Genomic DNA, 21,823 nt, shown 5'->3' with positions numbered 1-21,823 from the left:
GATACACAAGATAGGGTAATTGTACTCTTTACTTTGTCATTTCACACCATCAGAAAATCTACTAAAACATAAGATAACATTATGACAGAGAATATGTTATTTTTCGAAACCATTAATAGCACTGCTACACAAAAAGGGGAAATGGATAAAAAGTCTTATGTGAGTTATATCTACAAATTCTGACAAAACTTATTCTAATTTAAACTTTCTGTACTGCTTCAAAATGACAATCGTTTACAAAAATGTTTTTAATGAACTCTGCCTGAGATGCTTTTGAACATTCTGATCAAAGATAAAAGAAAGCATTCTGATGTGAAAAAACAGAAACACTACAAAGTTTTTATTTGCTATAACTTACTTAGCCAAGGCTATGGTCTTTCCAGGGGTCATGTATGGATGTGAGAGTTGGACTGTGAACAAAGCTGAGCACTGAAGAATTGATGTTTTTGAACTGTGGTGTTGGAGAAGACTCTTGAGAGTCCCTTGGACTGTAAGGAGATCCAACCAGTCCATTCTAAAGATCAGTCCTGGGTGTTCACTGGAAGGACTGATGCTGAGGCTGAAACTCCAGTACTTTGGCCACCTCATGTAGAGTTGACTCATTGAAAAAGACTCTGATGCTGGGAGGGATTGGGGGCAGAAGGAGAAGGAGACGACAGAGGATGAGATGGCTGGATGGCATCACTGACTCGATGGATGTGAGTCTGAGTAAACTCCAGGAGTTGGTGATGGACAGGGAGGCCTGGTGTGCTGCTATTCATGGGGTCGAAAAGAGTCAGACACGACTGATGAACTGAACTAAACTGAACTGAACCTAGAGAATAAAAATATATATCTTTTAAAGTACAGGGGGTATAATTTTACTAGGATTTATGGTAGCTTATAATTGTGCTAAATCATATAATATTTTTCTGGTAAATTTTTTAAATTAATGAAATTATAATAGATGAAAACAAGCTCCACATACATTTAAGAATTGTTCCTCTACAGAGTGTCCTGAATGTGAAGTACTGTGAAATGCATTTCCAAGACCCTTGTTTTATTATAATATAAAATTGTAATACATCAGAGCATCATGTGATAAACACTCTATGACAGGGTTTTTCCTTAAGGTGTACTATCACAGATTATTCTTACTACCATGAAAGGAAGGAATTTGAGTCAATGTATCAGTTCAGTTCAGATCAGTCATTCAATCATGTCTGACTCTTTGTGACCCCAAGAATCACAGCATGCCAGGCCTTCTTGTCCATCACCAACTCCCAGAATTTACCCAAACTCATGTCCATTGAGTCAGTTATGTCATCCAGCCATCTCATCCTCCGTCGGACCCTTCTCTTCCTGCCCCCAATTCCTCCCAGCATCAGGGTCTTTTCCAATGAGTCAACTCTTTGTATCAGTTGGCCAAAGTATTGGAGTTTCAGCTTCAGCATCATTCCTTCCAATGAACATCCAGGACTGATCTCCTTTAGGATGAGCCGGTTGGATCTCCTTGCAGTCCAAGGGACTCTCAAGAGTCTTCTCCAGCACCACCGTTCAAAGGCATCAATTCTTCGTCACTCAGCTTTCTTCACAGTCCAACTCTCACATCCATACATGACCACAGGAAAAACCATAGCCTTGACTAGACAGACCTTTGCTGGTAAAGTAATGTCTCTGCTTTTGAATATGCTATCTAGGTTGGTCATAACCCTCCTTCCAAGGAGTAAGTGTCTTTTAATTTCATGGATGCAATCACCATCTGCAGTGATTTTGGAGCCCCCCAAAATAAAGTCTGACACTGTTTCCACTGTTTCCCCATCTATTTCCCATGAAGTGATGGGACCAGATGCCATGATCTTCGTTTTCTGAATGTTGAGCTTTAAGCCAACTTTTTCACTCTCCTCTTTCACTTTCATCAAGAGGCTTTTTAGTTCCTCTTCACTTTCTGCCGTAAGGGTGATGTCATCTGCATATTTGAGGTTATTGATATTTCTCTGACAGAATGTGGTCCACTGGAGAAGGGAATGGCAAACTACTTCAGTATTCTTGCCTTGAGAACCCCATGAACAGTATGAAAAGGCAAAATGATAGGATACTGAAAGAACAAATCCCCAGGTTGGTAAGTGCCCAATATGCTACTGGAGATCAGTGGAGAAATAACTCCAGAAAGAATGAAGGGATGGACCCAAAGCAAAAATAACACCCAGCTGTGGATGTGACTGGTGATAGAAGCAAGGTCTGATGCTGTAAAGAGCAACATTGCATAGGAACCTGGAATGTTAGGTTCATGAATCAAGGCAAATTGGAAATGGTCAAACAGGAGGTGGCAAGACTGAATGTCGGCATTTTAGAAAAGAGTGAACTAAAATGGACTGGAATGGGTGAATTTAACTCAGATGACCATTATATCTACTACCGTGGGTAGGAATACCTTAGAAGAAATGGAGTAGCCATCATGGTCAACAAAAGAGTCTGAAATGCAGTACTTGGATGCAATCTCAAAATGACAGAATGATCTCTGTTCGTTTCCAAGGCAAACCATTCAATATCACGGTAATCCAAGCCTATGCCCCAACAAGTAATGCTGAAGAACCTGAATTTGAATGGTTCTTTGAAGACCTACAAGACCTTTTAGAACTAACACTCAAAAAAGATGTCCTTTTCATTATAGGGGACTGGAATGCAAAAGTAGGAAGTCAAGAAACACCTGGAGTTATAGGCAAATTGGGCCTTGGAGTACAGAATGAAGCAGGGCAAAGGCTAGTAGAATTTTGCCAAAAGAATGCACTGGTCATAGCAAACACCCTCTTCCAACAACACAAGAGAAGACTCTGGACATCACCAGATGGGATGAAGAGAAACGCTGGCTGGAAAAAGCACAAGCTAGAATCAAGATTGCCCAAGAAATTATTGTATAAGTTTTTCTAAACCATTTTTCATTTCAAGTTGTACTATAATTTGTAGTAAATATAATTTTATATAGACATGTTCATACAAATGAAGAAGTTGATGACTAGAGAGAAAGGATTTTTTTTTTAAGTTTGTGTTCAGATGTTATGGTGGTTATTACAGTAAGATAAATGTGAAGGAGAAAACAGCAAAAAAGTTAGAGCAAAATAAGTGTGTCAGGGTTAAACACATACACACACAAGCAACCACAAAAATCTTTTTCCCCATCTGGCACCAGATTTCTCTTAGGAAGAGAACTTCTGATTAGAAAAATATCTTGATTCACTGCCTAGAGCTCGGAAGAGAAAATTCAACAGGCATAATCATTATATAAACACAGGAAGACAAACACTGCAAATTTCAAGTTGATTATATTTTGTTAAGAAATTTTGTATCTGTGTTCATGAGGAAACTGATGTCTTTAGCTTTCTTATAATGTGGATATATCTGCATTCCTTTGTTATCCAAAATATGCTAGATATCATTAAAAAGTAAATAATTTTCCATCTTTTCCATTTTCTAGAAAAGTTTCTATTTTTTGTTCCCTAAATGTTTATTCCTGGTATTGGGTCAGAAGGTTTTTCTTTAAGAATTCAAATTTTTAGTAGACACAGAACTGAACTAATCAGATTTTGTTTCTTTTTAAGGTAGCATTTTAATTTACGTCTTTCAAGGAATTTGTCTATTTTATCTAAGTTGTTGAATTCTTTGGCATGAAGTTTTTCACAATAATTATATTATTATCCTTTTAATGTGTAGAAAATAAAGATGTTGGCTTTTAAATAACTTATGTTGCACATAAGAAATTTTTTTGTTAATCAAAATATAAAAATTTTTTATTGCTGGCATATAAAAATATAGTTCGGTTTTGTTGCAAACATCCCTTATATATTTCAATATGTGTTGTCTCTCTAACTTGATGAATCTACCTAGAAGTTTATCAACCTTACTAACTTTAAAAAATAACTAGCTATTTGTTTCCTTATTCATTGCGTTTTGTTCCACTGAATTTAAATCTTTATTCTAATGTAAACATTAAAAATAGCTGATTAAAGTAGACATATAGGGAAAATATCACCAACTTTGTAACCAGGATGGATCATGGGAAACCATAAACAAAAATGAAAAGCCAACATACAGAATGGGAGAAAATATTAGCAAATGATGCAACTGACACATGCTTAATTTCCAAAATATAGAAACAGCTCAATACCAAAAAATCAAACAACTCAATCGAAAAATGGGCAGAAGACCTAAATACACATTTCTCCAAAGAAAACATACAGATGGCCAACAGGCAAAAGAAAAGATGCTCAACATCACTAATTACCAAAGAAATGCAAATCAAAACTACAATGAGGTAGTACCTCGTACCAGTCAGAATGGCCATCACCAAAACGTCTACCAAAAAATAAATAAATGCTGGGTGTGGAGGAAAAGAAATCCTTCAACACTGTTGGTGGGAATGCAATTTGGTACAGCCATTATGGAGAAAAGTATGGAGCTTCCTTAAAAATCTAAAACTAGAGCTACCATATGATCAGGAAAATAACCCCTGAACATATATCCAAAGAAAGCTCTAATCTGAAAAGATACATGCATCTCAATGTTCATAGCAACAATATTTACAATAGCCAAGACACGGAAGCAACCTACACGTCTGCTGACAGATGAATGGATAAAGATTATGTGGCACATATACACTGGAATATTACTTGGCCATAAAAAATAAAATAATGCTATTTTATTATTTATACAGCAATTTTATTAATTACACAGCAACATGGATGGACCCAGAGATTGTAAATAAAGTAAGTCAGAGAAAGATAAAACTCATAGAATATTGCTTATATGTAGAATCTAAAAAAAAAAAAATTATATAAATGAACTCTTGTAAAACTGAAATACACTCACAGACATAGGAAACAAACTTTTGGTTACCAAGGGGATAGGGGATGGGAGGGATAAAATGGGAGCTTGGAATTAACATACACTAGTATATGTAAAATAGATAACCAACAAGGACCTACTGTATAACACAGGAAAGTATACTCAATACCTTATGATAACCCATACTGAAAAATAATGCATATATATGTGTATGTGTATGGCTGAATAGACTGCTGTATACCTGAAACTAACACAGCATAGTCAATCAACTATACTTCAATGAGAATAAATTAAAAAATAAAAAGCTGACAAAAAATACAATGTGTCACATCTAAAAGTAAAACACTCATATATCAATTATCTTAATTCTGATCCTAATTAAAATGTAATGAAAAAGATACAACTCATACATCATTCACAATATACAGTTGTTTCATCAACTAAAACAAAAATTTCTGAAGTTCAACAACCAAAAATTATTTCAAGACCACTTGGTTTCCACTAACTAGGGAAAATCATTGCACAGTTGTTATGCTCTTTTATTTAACCCACACTCCATCACTACATCTGTCAGTGATCAAATATTAGCACCATAGTCGCTATATTCAAATTTTATTAACTTGAAAATTCTCACGATATGGATAATTATTTGAAAACTATTGTATAAAACCAAAACTAAGTCTCACAATTTTCTGGTTAATAGATGAATAATTTTACAGATTTTAAAGGATTTTTAACAGTCATAATTCCTTAATGGGTTTTTCCTTTAGGTCTCTACTAATAAAGATTAATGCATAAAATATTACCCAATCTAGGACTACCTGTAAAAACAGTCTAAGCCTCTGCCCACTACACTAAGACAGTGGACCTGTAAGGACAGCAGGTTATTTTTTTCTAACTCCTTCTTTCCAGATTTTCCTTCTTCTTAGTCTCTCTTACCTCTACAGATGTAAAAACCAAACATCATCAAAGAAATGATTGCCCATTTGACTTCTATCACTCCTATTAGAGTATAAACCCCATGTAGACAGGATTCTTCTCTACTTTTGCTCATCATTAGAGTCCAGCATCTAACAAAGCACATTAGGAATAAACTGTGCAATGCGTTTGTGGGATAAATAAATGAATTAATTGATTAGGTAACTAAAATTAATGAGTCTCCTCTCTCTCTCTCCTCCCCCCAATAAAAGCAGTTATGGGGAAGGAAAGTAAAATTTCTCCTTAAATTCCCTTTTCTCATGGAAAACAGAAAATTCTCTCCATAAATAAATAAATAAGAACAAAAACAAACTATTCTGCAGACTTTGACAAAATAGTTTACATGAATACAAGATTCTTAAGATGCAAGCCAAAGAGTGAAGAGATCCACTTTTGGTTTCTTATGTCTAACTCCTACAATTTTCTAACTAGGTATGTTAAATATTCCATATAAATGTGTTTGGAATAGATAATTGCAGAAATATACAAAGAAGACTGATTACTGGAGGACCTCAGAAATGCAGCTCTCACTTAGATGCAGGGTGATTTTAAATAGCTTTTAGATTAAATAAATTCTTCCTTCTGAAACTCCTGAGAGATAGTGGGAGTAACTGGATTATAGAGGATATTTTCAAACTAAACTTTGGAGAATATGACTGTAATTTTTATTTCTACAGCACAGAAGTTAAACTGACCAAGTAAACCAAGACATTATGGAATTGAAATTCTTCATCAGTGTTTCTAAGTTTGCTTTTCATTTGAACATATACTTCCTAAATACATTCAATATTGCTATGTTCCCCACTGCTTGACCCTATTATGTTTCACTTGGATACAAATATCACTAACTCATCCACAGTATGACATATTTTTTGCTGGATTTCAAAAACTTCAAATTTGATCTTTATACTGTGTTCCCAGAATTAAGCCTGGTCTCCCTTGTAACTCAACTGTTTGTACCTGAAAAAAGTTTAATGAAAGCAAAAGGAAAATCTACCGTGTTCAAGGAATGGAATTTTCATCTATGTAAAGGAGCTGGACTTCAAAGGAATGCAGCTGCTGATCTGGAGCTTAACAACACCAGACTTTTACAATGCACTAGATTTCCCAAGCACCTAGATTTTCCCAGGTCTGCTGCTTCAGAAATTGTATTACCAATTTTTTCTTTTGCTTCTCTTAAGTATAACAAATAAAAATTACATATATTTAAGGTATACAACAGAATCTAAAAATTAAAACTAGTGAATATTACAGCAAAGAAGCAGATTACGTCCAGATACAGAGAACAAACTAGTGGTTACCAGTAGGGAGAAGAAATAGGGAAGGGGCAAGATAGGAGACAGGGTTTAAGACCTATAGACTGCTATGTATAAAATCAATAAGCTACATGGACAAGATATATAGCCAATATTTTATAATAAAAATAAATGGAGAATAAACTTTAAAAATTCTGAATCACTATGTTGTACACCTGAAATTTTATAACATAGTAAATCAACTATACCAAAATAAAAGAAAGAAAAGTAAAAGACAATCTGATTAAAAAAAAAAATGTTCATAAGCACCTGAAGTTTAGGGATAGGTATCTTGGAGAGACTGAGGTTGAGGTATGCTGTTGCTGCTGCTAAGTTGCTTCAGTCGTGTCCGACTCTATGTGACTCCATAGATGGCAGCCCACCAGGCTCCCCCGTCCCTGAGATTCTCCAGGCAAGAATAATGGAGTGGATTGCCATTTCCTTCTCCAAGGCATGAAAGTGAAAAGTGAAAGTGAAGTCATTCAGTCATGTCCGACTCCCACCAACCCCGTGGACTGCAGCCTGCCAGGCTCCTCCGTCCACGGGATTTTCCAGGCAAGAGTACTGGAGTGGAGTGCCATTGCCTTCTCCAGAGGTTGAGATACAGGAAGGCATTATTCTGTCTACAAAACCTAAGATTTATAAAATTAGTTACTGAGCATACATAATATTCAAAACAAAGCAATTACTCAAATTCTTCCAAACTTTGCACACTCTGTAATTCTGAAGTAGAGTTTATGCTCCTACGTTTTTAAAAAATGCAAAGCACACCTTTGAACATTTGTTTGCATTATTTTTTACTAACATAAGTTCACTTCAGTTTGTATTTGATAAAGCCTCTGGTTGACGAGAACTGTTCTGAAAAGGTGCACCGAGATGGAAAACTCTCTTGCTGAACTCATTCTTACACTATAAAACCTCACTACTGTTCCAACAGATAGGAATCGTTACAATCAGTGAAAGCATGTACCCTGCAATGAATTTAGTCTTCACAAAATAACTTGACTGGAAAACACAGTTCAGGAGGCCATGCTGAACAACAAATTTTATTTATAGAGACACAAAATGGCTAAGAGTACAACTATTATTTCTACTTCAGATATTATGATTTTATGTAACACCATTTTTCTACCTAGTACTGAATGCAATTTTAAAATTGTCAAAGTTAAAATTACTTTAGAATACAAATAATCTCTAAGAAATAGTTTATAGCATACTGAAGCCTTAAATAAACAATTTTAATTAATTTACAAATATAGTAATATTATTTTCATTATTATATTCAATTAAGAACAATTGGGCATTCAAAACCTTTACTGTTAAGACATAAGTAGAACAATTGTGAAATCATGAAGGTAAGAAATATATAAAAAAATTTTTCAAGGTGACCTCAATATACAGGAGTCTGTTTTTCCTCACAAATATATATATTATGATTTACTTTATAAATAAAGTTGTGTGAGGAGGCCTTACAAAAAGCTGAGAAGTGAAAGTCAAAAGAGAAAAGGAGAATATACCCATCTGAATGCAGAGCTCTAAAGTATAGAAAGGAGAGATAAGAAAGCCTTCCTCAGGGAATAATGCAAAGCAAATAGAGAAAGACAATAGAATAGGAAAGACTAGAGATCTCTTTAAGAAAATTACAGATACCAAGGGAATATTTCATGCAAAGATAGTCATAAAGAACAGAAAAGGTACAGATCTAACAGAAGCAGAAGATATTAAGAAGAGGTGGCAAGAATACACAGAAGAACTGTACAAAAAAGATCTTAATGACCCAGATAAGCACAATGGGGTGATCACTCACCTAGAACAGACACCCTGGAGTGTAAAGTCAAATGGGCCTTGGGAAGCATCACTACAAACAAAGCTAGTGGAGGTGATGGAATTCCAGCTCAGTTATTTCTAATCCTAAAAGATGATGTCGTTGAAGTGCTGCACTCAATATGCCAGCAAATTTGGAAAACTCAGCAGTGGCCACAGGACTGGAAAAGGTCAGTTTTCATTCCAATCCCAAAGAAAGGCAATGCCAAATAATGTTCAAACTACTGTACAATTGCACTCATTTCACATGCTAGCAAGGTCATGCTCAAAATCCTTCAAGTGAGGCTTCAACAGTACATGAACTGAGAACCTCCAGATGTACAAGGTGGATTTAGAAAAGGCAGAGGAACCAAAGATCAAATTCACAACATTCACTGGATCATAGAAAAAGCAAGAGAAATCCATAATAACATCTATTTCTGCTTCACTGACGACATTGAAGCCTTTGCCTGTGCGGATCACGACAAATTGTGGAAAATTCTTCAAGAGATAGGACTACCAGATCACCCTACCTGTCTCCTGTGAAACCTGGATGCAGGTCAAGGGGCAACAGAACCAGACATGGAACAACAGACTGGTTCCAAATTGGGAAAGGAGTACATCAAGGTTTACATTGTCACCCTGCTTATTTAACCTATACGCAGAGTACATCATGAGAAATGCCAGGCTGGATGAAGCGCAAGCTGGAATTAAGTCTGCTAGGAGAAATATTAATAATCTCAGATATGCAGATGACATCACCCTTACGGCAGAAAGCGAAGAAACTAAAGAACCTCTTGATGAAAGTGAAAGAGGAGAGTCAAAAAGCTGGCTTAAAACTCAACATTCACAAAACTAGGATCATGACATCCAGCTGCATCACTTCATGGGTATTTGAGGTACCAGTGGAAACAGTGGCAAGAGTTTACTTTCTTGGGCTCCAAAATCATTGCGGCTGGTGACTTTAGACATGAAATTAAAATATGCTTGCTCTTTGGAAGAAAAGTTATGACCGACCTTTACAGCACATTAAAAGGCAGAGATATTACTTTGCCAACAAAAGTCTGTATCGGCAAAGCTACGGTTTCTCCAGTAGTCATGTATGGATATGAGAGTTGGACCATAAAGAAGGCAGAGTGCCAAAGAACTGATGCTTTGGAGTGTGGTGTTGGAGAAGATTCTTGAAAGTCCCCTGGGCTGCAAGGAGGTCAAACCAGTCAATCCTAAAGGAAATCAACCCTGAATATTCATTGGAAGACTGATGCTGTAGCTGAAACTCCAATATTTTGGCTACCTAATGAAGAGCTGACTCATTGGAAAAGACCCTGATGCTGGGAAAGATTGAAGGCAGGAGAAGGGAATGACAGAGGATGAGATGGTTGGATAGCATCACTGACCCAATGGACATGAGTTTGCACAAGCTCTGCAAGGAGTCTAAGCAAGCTCCAGAAGATGGTTATGAACAGGGAAGGCTGGCGTGCTGTAGTACATGGGGTCATGAGAGTTGGACATGACTGAGTGAGTGAACAAATAAATAAAGTGAATTGCAGTTTTTGAAATAAATATACCTGTATACCAAACTTACAACTTTGTTTACCAATACTAACCTTTTATTCATATTGCATATCAGATTTCTAGAAAGGTCACTGAAATATATACATATATATCATAAATTTTGACTAGTCCAGATACATTACAATGATCATGAACACCTTGAAGTACTATCATAGTATTTCAACTCTAAAACTGGCAGTTACTAAAGCTGGAAATATCTCCTAAAGAATATGATAACAATGAATTTAGTAACTGTAAGGACTAAGGTGCAAAGTCAAGAAATGAAAAACATATATATGTCACTTTTTTTAATGGGCATGAAAAATTCCTGAGGAACTGAAAATACACACAATTGAAGAAAACCTCAGTCTAGACGAGATGCACAGAAGGAGTAAGAAGCATGCAGAATTCAACTCAGGAAGAACTGGCAATGTTGTTATCTGAACTAGAACAATTAGGTACCACCATTTCTTTCTTGAAGAAACTACCTAAGTCTGTGCCCTGTGGTGGTCAGATGTGGGCATGGGGAGGTGACAAGAACAGAGAGCAAAAGTCGACAACCTTGGACAATGACACAAGAGAGTGTCTCAGATGTATAGTGAAACACTGTATGTGAAGACTCAAAGTCCAAGTATCCCATTTATTGGCACATATTAAAAACCTTTCCTTCCTACTGGAAAGCAAGTTCAAAGAGTAGTTCAGAGCCCTAACAGCAGCAACCCCTCCCCTGGCCCAGGAGGGCTATGCCAGCACAGACTCTCCAGAGTCTAACAATTGTGTGACCATGGGTCCTAGTATTGCCAGCACTTTGATCTGGATCTATAGTTCTGATGTCCCATCCAATTTAGTATTTATTTTGAAAACAGCAGCCAAGTTTGAAAGATAGATCATTTGATCTATCTAGTAAGAAATCTCAATTACAAAAATGAACACAAAATCAAGTACTGACAAACATTTAAGGAAAGACAATTAAAAGGATATCTTAAAAAACCAACTCATAACCAAATAAATAAGGAAAAGCATCATTCAGAAACATAGTTTAAAATCAGAATACTTAATGTCTTAAGACAGATAAGCTAACACCTACAAAGTCCTGTAAAATGTAGGATCAAATGAAAACCGAAATTTAAGAAAAATACAAATAGAGATAGAACTAACTTCTCAGACTGTAGATCAAAAACATAAATACATGGTTTGAATAGGAGAATGAAAGTTTTTCCATGACTAGGCTGGAAAAGAGCCAAATGATGCTCCAAGATCTTACAACAGAGTCATAAAAAGAGTTCAGTTCAGTTCAGTTCATTTCAGTCACTCAGTCGTGTCCGACTCTTTGCAACCCCATGAATCGCAGCACACCAGGCCTCCCTGTCCATCACCAACTCCTGGAGTTCACTCAGACTCACATCCATCGAGTCCGTGATGCCATCCAGCCATCTCATCCTCTGTTGTCCCCTTCTCCTCCTGCCCCCAATCCCTCCCAGCATCAGAGTCTTTTCCAATGAGTCAACTCTTCACATGAGGTGGCCAAAGTACTGGAGTTTCAGCTTTAGCATCGTTCCTTCCAAAGTAATCCCAGGGCTGATCTCCTTCAGAATGGACTGGTTGGATCTTCTTGCAGTCCAAGGGACTCTCAAGAGTCTTCTCCAACACCACAGTTCAAAAGCATCAATTCTTTGGTGCTCAGCCTTCTTCATAGTCCAACTCTCACATCCATACATGACTACTGGAAAAACCATAGCCTTGACTAGATGGACCTTAGTTGGCGAAGTAATGTCCCTGCTTTTGAATATGATACCTAGGTTGGTCATAACTTTTCTTCCAAGGAGTAAGCGTCTTTTAATTTCATGGCTGCAGTCACCATCTGCAGTGATTTTGGAGCCCCCAAAAATAAAGAAGATACTAAAAGAATAGGTAATTTAGAAGCTAGAAGCTCCAACATTAGTAAAAAATAAAAGAAGCTGCATGCATACTAAAGTCTCTTCAGTCGTGTTGGACTCTTTGTGACCCTATGGACTGTAGCCCACCAGGCTCTTTCTGTCCATGGGATTCCCAGGCAAGAATACTGGAGTGGGTTGCCATGCCCTCCTCCAGGGGATCTTCCCAACTCAGGGATAGAACCCACATCTCTTGTGCCTCCTGCACTGACAGGCAGGTTCTTTACCACTAGTGTCACCTGCAAGAAACTGTTGGAGAGGGCAATGTAAGAAGATATAATTGCTGGGAATGTCTGAGAATGAGAGAAAGGCATATGAACTCAAACTGAGAGGGCTCAGCTAGATCCAAACATAACAAGTAAATAAAACCATCATATCTATTCAAATTAGTGAAAATTAAGCACAAAGAAAATTCCTGAATGATTATAACAAAAGGAAAAAATTACATTTACAGAGGAATGCTGAATACTGGCATGAGAAGACCAGTAAGCAATGTGAAAGATAAAGAGATTTCAAAAGCAGGTACAGAAGACAGATTACTTATAAAAAGATGACAATTAATCTGAAGACCAAATTATCAGCAATGGCAATGGAAGTTTGAAGCTAAAAGAAGGACTCTTTAGAGTGCTAAGAGAAATTAAATATCAAATAAAATGATACAGCCAGCAAAATTATACTGCCACTGTAAGGATGGAATTAAGATTTGGCACTCATTTTACATGAGAGCAAGGTACTGCCCAAAATCCTTCAAGTCAGGCTTCAACAGTGTGTGAACTGAGAACTTTCAGATGTACAAGCTGGATTTAGAAAAGGCAGAAAAACCAGATATCAAATTGTCAACATCTGCTGGATCACAGAAAAAGCAAGATAATTCCAGAAAAACATCTACTTCTGCTTCATTGACTATGCTAAAGCCTTTGACTGTGTGGTTCACAATAAACTGTGGAACATTCTTCAAGACATGGGAATACCAGACTACCTCACCTGTATCCTGAGAAACCTGTATGGGGTCAAGAAGCGACAGTTAGAACCATGTATAGACAACTGACTGGTTCAGGATTGAGAAAAGAGTATGACAAGGCTGTTTATTGTCACCCTGCTTATTTAACTTATACACAGAGCACATCATGAGAAATGTTAGGCTGGATGAATCACAAACTAGAATGAACAGTGCTGGGAGAAATATCAACCACCTCAGACATGTAGATGATACCACTCTAATGGCAGAAAGCAAAGAGGAACTAAAGAGTCTCTTGATGAAGGTGAAAGAGGAGAGTGAAAAGGCCGGCTTAAACCTCAACATTCAAAAAACTAACTACATGGGATCTAGTCCCATCACTTCAAGGCAAATAGATGGGGAAAAACTGGAAACAGTAGCAGACTTTATTTTCTTGGACTCCAAAATCATTGTGGATGGTGACTTCAGCCATGAAATTAAAAGATGCTCACTCCATGGAAGAAAAGCTATGATGAACCTAGACAGCATATTAAAAAGCAGAGACATCACTTTGCCAACAAACGTCTGTATAGTCAAAGCTATGGCATTTTCCAGCAGTCATGCATGGATGTGAGAGTTGAACCATAAAGAAAGCTGAGAGCTGAAGTACTGCTGCTTTCAAATTGTGGTGCTGGAGAAGACTCTTGAGAGGCCCTTGGACAGCAAGGAGATCCAACCAGTCCATCCTAAAGGAAATCAGTCCTGAATATTCATTGGAAGGACTGATGCTGAAGCTGAAGCTGGCCAATACTTTGGCCACCTGATCTGAAGAGCAGAATCATTGGAAAAGAACCTGATGCTGGGATTTATTGTGGGTGGGAGCAGAAGGAAATGACAGAAGATGAGATGGTTAGATGGCATCATCAACTCAATGGAAATGAGTTTGAGCAAACTCTGGGAGATAGTGAAGGACAGGGAAGTCTGGCGTGCTGCAGTCCATGAGGTCACAAAGAACGGGGCATGACTTATTTTTTAAAGTTAATTTATTCCAAATTAAGCTGCTAATAATCTTTCCCAAATCATCATCTCTTCTGTTTGTTTCCATCTCAGTGCTAGTGCTAGTTGTGCCACTTGTGCTAAGCCGCTTTCAGTCGTGTCGGACTCTCTGCAACCCCAAGGACTATAGCCCACCAGGACTACAGGCTCCTCTGTCCATGGGATTCTCCAGGCAAGAATACTGGAGTGGGTCGCCATTTCCTTCTCTAGGGGATCTTTCTGACCCAGGGATCGAACACGCGTCTCATGTCTCCTGCACTGGCTTGGGTTCTTTACCGCTAGCGCCACCTGGGGAAAAGCTTTCATCTCGGTAATGGCAAATCTCCTGACAGTTGTTTGGACCTAAATCTCTTAAGTCATCCTTGGCTTCTCCCTTGTTTCACATCCTACATCAGAATGCCACAGTCTATCAGCTAGCTTTACCTTCAAAAAATGTCTTAACTTCTTGCTACCTTCATTGTCAATACTCTGCACCAAGCTACCATTTTCTCTCACTGATATCACAATAACCTATTGATTCTACGTTTGCTGTTTCCCAGTCTATAATGTACAAAGTGAACCTGCTAAAACAGATCATACCAACTGCCATTCAGAACCCTCTAAGAACCTTCCATCTCACTGTGAAGCATGACCTACAGAGAAAAGTGTCACCAAGATGTACACTACATCTCTGGGCACATATACTAATCTCCAAATCATTCTTTCTCTTAGAGCCTTACTTGTTTCTTTCCTGTACCTTAAACTTGTCAGGCTCTCTTGTAAAATCTGTTCCCTGTGTCTGCAGTGTTTTTTCATTACATACCTTCATATTCTCTTACTTCTTTTGGTCTGCAAAAGTCCCTTGACCCTCCTATCTAAAATCTCATATCACATTTTTCAGCTTCATTATTCTGCTACACAATGTAACATACTACATACGTTTTATGTCGTATCTTCCTTATTGCCTGTCTCCCTTCCTAGAATCTTAGTTCCATGAGAACAGAGATTTTTGCATATATTACTTTATACCCAGCGCACAATATGAACCAGTTTGAATGAATAAATGTAAGTATTTACCACTAAATTGCTGTTATCACAGCATTTATCACTAAAGTGAAGTCGCTCAGTAGTGTCTGATTCTTTGCGACCTCATGGACTGTAGCCTACCAGGCTCCTCTGTCCATGGGATTTTCCAGCAATAGTACTGGAGTGGATTGCCACTTCCTTCCCCAGGGGATCTTCCCGACCCAGGGATCAAAGCCAGGTCTCCCACATTGTAGACAGACACTTTACCATCTGAGCCACCAGGGAAGTCCACTAGAGGGGTTTCTAAATGATACATCATGAAGAAAATGACAGTAGAAGGAATGTCTGAAATATGAAAAAAAAAACTAAAGAAAATAATAATTAATGGTGAATCTAAACAGCAATTTATCACATAAGATAATATGTAAGGTTAAACAAAAGTAAAGAAAGTTAAAGCATTGTTTGGGAGAGCAAAGATCTTGATGAAATATAAATTTTATTAAGTAAATGTGTGTGTAGCAACACCAAGGGTATTTTATAAAAACGTAAGAATAGCTTGCACACCAGAAAGCAAACAGATGAAGTACGGTGGGGGATAGAAGATAGTGTGAAGGCCCTGAATCATTTCAAGAAAGAAAACAAAGAAACTCAGAAAATTGAAAACAACAGAAAATACAGATTTTACAATCCGGTTATAAACATAAAATCCACCTAGTTCCTAAATATGTTAGCAACAAAAGGCCACAAATAAAAGCATATGGTCTGAAAACAGTTGGAAGTAAAAGGAGGAAGAATGATATACCAGGTAAATTCTAACAACAACAACAAAAAAAAATGGCTGCTAGACCTGAAACACACAAGTAAAGAGGGTCGTTATAGCATGATAAACGGTTCAGTTTAACTGACAGCTATAATTGGTAGACACATAACAGTATTGATTCAAAACTTATTACGTAAAAATTGAACAGACCATGAGGAGTAATTGTAAAATATATCACTACAGTGGGAATTTCTGACACACTACTCAAAGTAATTAATACATTAAGCAAGATAAAGAAGACATGAAAATTTCATTAATAAGCTAATTAATCTAGCTGATATTGGTAGAGCATTATATACAATTACTGGCAAATACATATTTTTAAGTGTGAATGGAACATTTATAAAAATAGTAAGTATTCAGCTTTAAATCAAACCTCAAGAGATTTCAAAAAATGAGCAACAGATAGATCAAATTTCTAGACTACAAAATTTAAAACTCAATTACCAAAAAACTGTATCAATTTTAAAAAGACTAAACATTTATAAAATTTAAATAGAATTTTTAAAAACTTATAGGTCTAAGAAGATATTATAAGGTAAATTAGGATATATTTAAAACTGAATGATACTGAAAACACTATAAGTAAAGAGATGTAGCATAATAGCTTAAACTATTGTTTAAGCCACTGAGATTTCAAAATTGTTTGTTTACACATAGAGCAATAGCTGATTTATTCAGCTTCCCATACCGTTTTTCTCAAACCCAGAAAGGAGCAAAGTCTGTTAACAAAGGCTGATAAGAAAAAGTTCAAGAATATTACAGGGTAAGTGAAGTGAATGTCTCTCACTCATGTCTGATCCTTTGTGACCCCATGGACTATAGATTTCCAGGCTCTTCTGTCCATGGAATTCTCCAGGCAAGAATACTGGAGTGGGTATCCATTCCCCTTCTCCAGGGGATCTTCCCAACCCAAGGATCAAATCTAGATCTTCTCCATTGCAGGAGGATTCTTTATCAGCTGAGCTACTACGGAAGCCCATTACAGGGTAATCTCATCCATAAATATATGTGCAGCATCCACTTGGAGAAGGCAATGGCACCCCACTCCAGTACTCTTGCCTGGAAAATCCCGTAGATAGAGGAGCCTGGTAGGCTGCAGTCCATGGGGTCGCTAAGAGTCAGGCATGACTGAGCAACTTCACTTTCAGTTTTCACTTTCATGCATTGGAGAAGGAAATGGCAACCCACTCCAGTGTTCTTGCCTGGAGAATCCCAGGGACGGGGGAGCCTGGTGGGCTGCCATCTATGGGGTCGCACAAAGTCGGACACGACTGAAGCGACTGAGCAGCAGTAGCAGCATCCACTTAAATAATATAGACCTAACTGTAAAGAGCAGTGGCAGCACCAAGTCCAGGACACTAGACAGTCAGAGAACTCTTGACCCCAAGGGGTATTAGTGAGAACTCCCATGAATGCCTCCATCCAAATCCAAGATCTGGCACCACCCATCTGGCTGCAGCACCCAGTGCTGGATGCCTCACACAAGCACAAATAACACAGGGACACAAATGCAATCAGCAGCAGACAGGCTGCACAGACACCACAAAACACACCATCTCACATGACCCTATCCATTAGAGGAAAAGAACTCACTTCCTCCCACCCAGAATGAGGCAGAAGTCCCTCCCAACACAAAGCCTATACAAGACACCCAGAGCAGAGACCAAAAGCAAGAAGTACAACCCTACAGACTGGGGAAAGGAGACCTCAAACACAGTGAATTAGACAAAATGAAAGACAGGGAAATACCATGCACATGAAGGAATAAGACAAAAAAAAAAAAACAAGTAAACAAAGAGAAAATAGACAAACTATCTGAAAAAGAATTCAGAGCAATGTAGTAAAGATGATGCAAAATCTCAGAAACAGAATGAAGAAAATACAAGAAACATAACACATTTTACAAGGGCCTAGAAGAAATAAAGAATAAACAAACAATGACAACACAATTACTGAAATTAAAAATACTCTAGAAGGAATCAATAGGAGAATAATTGAGGCAGAACAGACAAGTGACCTGGAAGATAGAAAGGTGGAAATAACTGCTGAATAGCGGTATAAAGAAAAAAGAATGATAAGAAATTAAGATATCCCAGAGATTTCTGAGATAATAATTATGAAGACCAAAGTAGTAAAACTTCTATAAAAATTATTTAAGAACTATGATTATGAATGAATTCTTAAATAGGATGCTAAAAGCAGTAACTGTAGGGAAAAGATGAATAAATTTGATATCAAAATGAAAAAGTTATATCCATCAATAGAAACCAGTAAGAAAGTGAAAGTGTAATCATAGAGATTTGTTTACATTATGTATAACTATATCTAATATACCAAACACTACTAAAAATCACTAATAACATAATTTAAAAGATAAATATCCAATTGATACTAAAAGGCAGTTTACAACAGATTATCCAAATAGTCAAAAAATATATGCAAAGGTATTAAACTTCACTGGGGTGTTGTTCAGTCGCTAAGTCATAGCTGATTCTTTGTGAACACTTGAACTGTAGCCCACCAGGCACCTCTGTCCATGGGATTTTCCAGGCAAGAATACTGGAGTGGACTGCTGTTTCCTTCTCCAGATTAAGCTTCATTAGCCATCAGGAAAATGCATATTAAAGATTCAATGTAATACTCCTAAAGACTAATGGCTAAAATGAGAAAAAAAAAAAAAAGATGCTATGGTTTTTTCCTGTAGTCATGTATGGGTGTGAGAGTTGGACCTTAAAGAAGGCTGAGCGCCAAAGAATTGATGCTCTTGAACTGTGCTATTGGAGAAAACTTTTGAGAGTCCCTTGAACTGCAAGGAAATCCAACCCATCCATCCTAAAGGAAATCAGTCCTGAATATTCATTGGAAGGACTGATGCTGAAGCTGAAATTCCAGTACTTTGGCCACTTGATGCAAAGAGATAACTCACTGAAAAAGACCCTGATGCTGGGAAAGACCGAAGGCAGGAAGAGGAGGGGATGACAGAAGATGAAACGGTTGGAATGCATCACCAACTCAATGGAAATGAGATTGAGCAAGCTCTGGGAGATGAAGGACAAAAAAGCCTGGAGTGCTCCAGTCTATGGGTCACAAAGAGTTGGACATGGCTAAGCGACTGAACAACAATTTTAACACTATTCATAAAAGCACTAAACTAGAAACAACCTAAATTTCCATCAGTAGTAAAATGGATAAACAAAGTGTGATATATTATATTGAGAATGAACTAATTATTGATACTTGCAGCAACACAGATTACAACCTAAAAATTAAAAGGTTGAGAGAAAGAAGCCAGACACAAAATAGAACCCACCATATTCAATTTTTATATAAGTTGAAACACAGTGAAAATAAACCAATGGTGTCAAAAACCAGAATAGCGGCTACTTTGAGGCAAAAGAAGTGGGGGGTTAAGGATGCTTGTAATGTTCTAATTTTTCATTTGATAATGGTTATATGGGTGTTTATAAAAAACCATTGAGATATAAAGTAATAAGTTTGTACTTTCTATAATTTTAATAAATGTTTTATTATAAAAAGTACATGGTGTGAAAGTTACTGACTATAATTAGATAAAGGTTTGTCCTCTGAAATTATAAATTTAATATTTCTGTTATTGCTTTGTAATATACTTATAACAAAAATTACATTATGATCCCTAAAATGCTAACAGATACATTGAACCTATGGTGGCAAAATTTAGCTTTATATGTAAAGAGGCTTTTAGAATATGTTTTCAATATCCTAATATTTCCTAGGATTTCACATTTCATTACACTTCCTCAAAATACAAATCACTGCAGTGAAGAATAATCTGCATATATAATCTTGAATTCAGACAATGAAACCTTCTAACAACATTAAATAATGTTTTAAGAGAATTTTAATGTATTCAGGTAACCAATGCTGACTCTACAAAGTACGCTACAAAAAAATCAATTTTTATCACTCGAAATCTATTGCAATTAGAGAGCAATGCCAAGTCACTGACACACTAATGGGTTTCAAAATATTTCAAAAAGAACAAGGAAATTGCTAAGTGTTTAATTGAAATGCAGTTCCAATAATTATAGCAAATTGGATAATATGAGCTTTCTGGAAAGCTACCATATAAAACTATCATATCATACAGTATTGAGTTTTAATAAATTTGTAGAATCATCTAGATACACTTTATATAACAATTATCCTACACTGAACTATGTAAAATCTTTTATTATATCTTCTAATATAAATTGAGTTAATTTCTATGTTCCAAGTGTTTGAATTTTAATTTAATTTTAGAACAGTGTAGCATTTCTGAAAAGGATCTGCTCGACAAATTCAACACGGCTTGCTTGAAAAGAATATTATATGTGACTAAAACATATTTTTCATGTATTCAATTGTAGTACTCTACTGCATGGAAATGATTAAGCTTTAGGAACAGGATTATCTGATCCTAATGTGTTAAATTGGGCTTCCCTGGTTGCCCAGCTCCATTTCCTGGCATGCTGTGGGGGGTAGAGTTGGGGAAGATTTCCACGCCCCAGACTACCTGACTTCTCTGTGTCAGTCTGGTCCCACCCTGAAGAGAATGGAGGTAGCCAGCAGACCTGCAGCTCCAGAACCCAGCAAGATCTGGGCTCTAACGCAGTGTCTGCTGTGCCACAACAACAGCCGGGATCAGCATGGCATGGAGGCCTCATGCCTCAAGGAGCTGAGGAACAAGGCTTGTGATGTTCTGGCCATCATTAAGTCCCAGGCGCCAGCCACCTTGGTCCTGGCAGAGGATGGCACCACAGTGGATGACGATAATTACTTCTTGTGTCTTCCTGTCAATACTAAGTTTGTGGCATTGGCTGGGAATGAGAAGTGGACACACAATTCAGAAGGAGGTACAGCTTGGATAACCCAAGAATCCTTCGACAGAGATGAAACAGACAGCAGGGCAGCGTTGAAATGGAAGAACGTGGCCAGGCAACTGAAGGAAGACCTATCTAGCATCACTCTGATGTCCAAGGAGAAGCTTCAGATGCTCACTGATGTCCTATGTTCGGAGCAGGCCAAAATCATGTGGCAGTCCAGGGGCTCCGGAACACCCTCCAGCAGGTGCTTGACCAGAGAGAGGAAGCCTGTCAGTCCAGACAGCTGGTGGAGCTTTACCTCCAGGCTTTGGAGAAGGAAGGCAGCATCTTGTCGAAGCAGTAAGAGTCCCGAGCTGACCTTGGGGATGAAAGGGATGCTGCTGACACGGGCATTAGAGAGAGCTCCTCTGACATTATGCCTGCAAGCCAGATCCTCTTAGCGCTGAAGGAGAAATCTGCCCCAGAGCTGAGTTTGTCTTGTCTAGATCTAGAAGTGGGCAAGCACCAGGGACCCTGATCTTTGGAGGGAGACATTTGTATAAGGACTTTTTCACCTCTGCAGACCCTGAATCATAGCTGCCAATTTGCTATTATTACATGCAAAACTTCCCTTGTAGTTCATTTGGTAAAGAATCTGCCTACAATTCAGGAGACTCGGGTTTGATTCCTGGGTTGGGAAGATCCCTTGGAGAAAGAAATCCCAACCCACTCCAGTATTCTTGCCTGGAGAATCCCATGGACTGTAACCTGTCAGGCTCCTCTGTCCATGGGGT

At 37.6% G+C, this 21,823-nt stretch overlaps 1 protein-coding gene and 1 pseudogene across 1 annotated transcript in view; one reads left to right on the top strand and one right to left on the bottom strand.

Moving 5' to 3' along the window:
• The window catches only part of STPG2 (sperm tail PG-rich repeat containing 2), a 353,179-nt gene that overhangs the window by 61,284 nt on the left and 270,072 nt on the right, over window positions 1-21,823 (bottom strand). The gene's annotated exons all lie outside the window — the stretch shown is intronic.
• Window positions 20,780-21,567, top strand: LOC108636251 (annotated as a pseudogene).

The sequence above is a fragment of the Capra hircus genome, chromosome 6 (assembly GCF_001704415.2).
Source record: "Capra hircus breed San Clemente chromosome 6, ASM170441v1, whole genome shotgun sequence".
Taxonomy (NCBI): Eukaryota; Metazoa; Chordata; class Mammalia; order Artiodactyla; family Bovidae; genus Capra; species Capra hircus.
The sequence above is the reverse complement of the archived record's forward strand: the minus strand, read 5'-3'. Positions and strand labels throughout refer to the sequence as shown.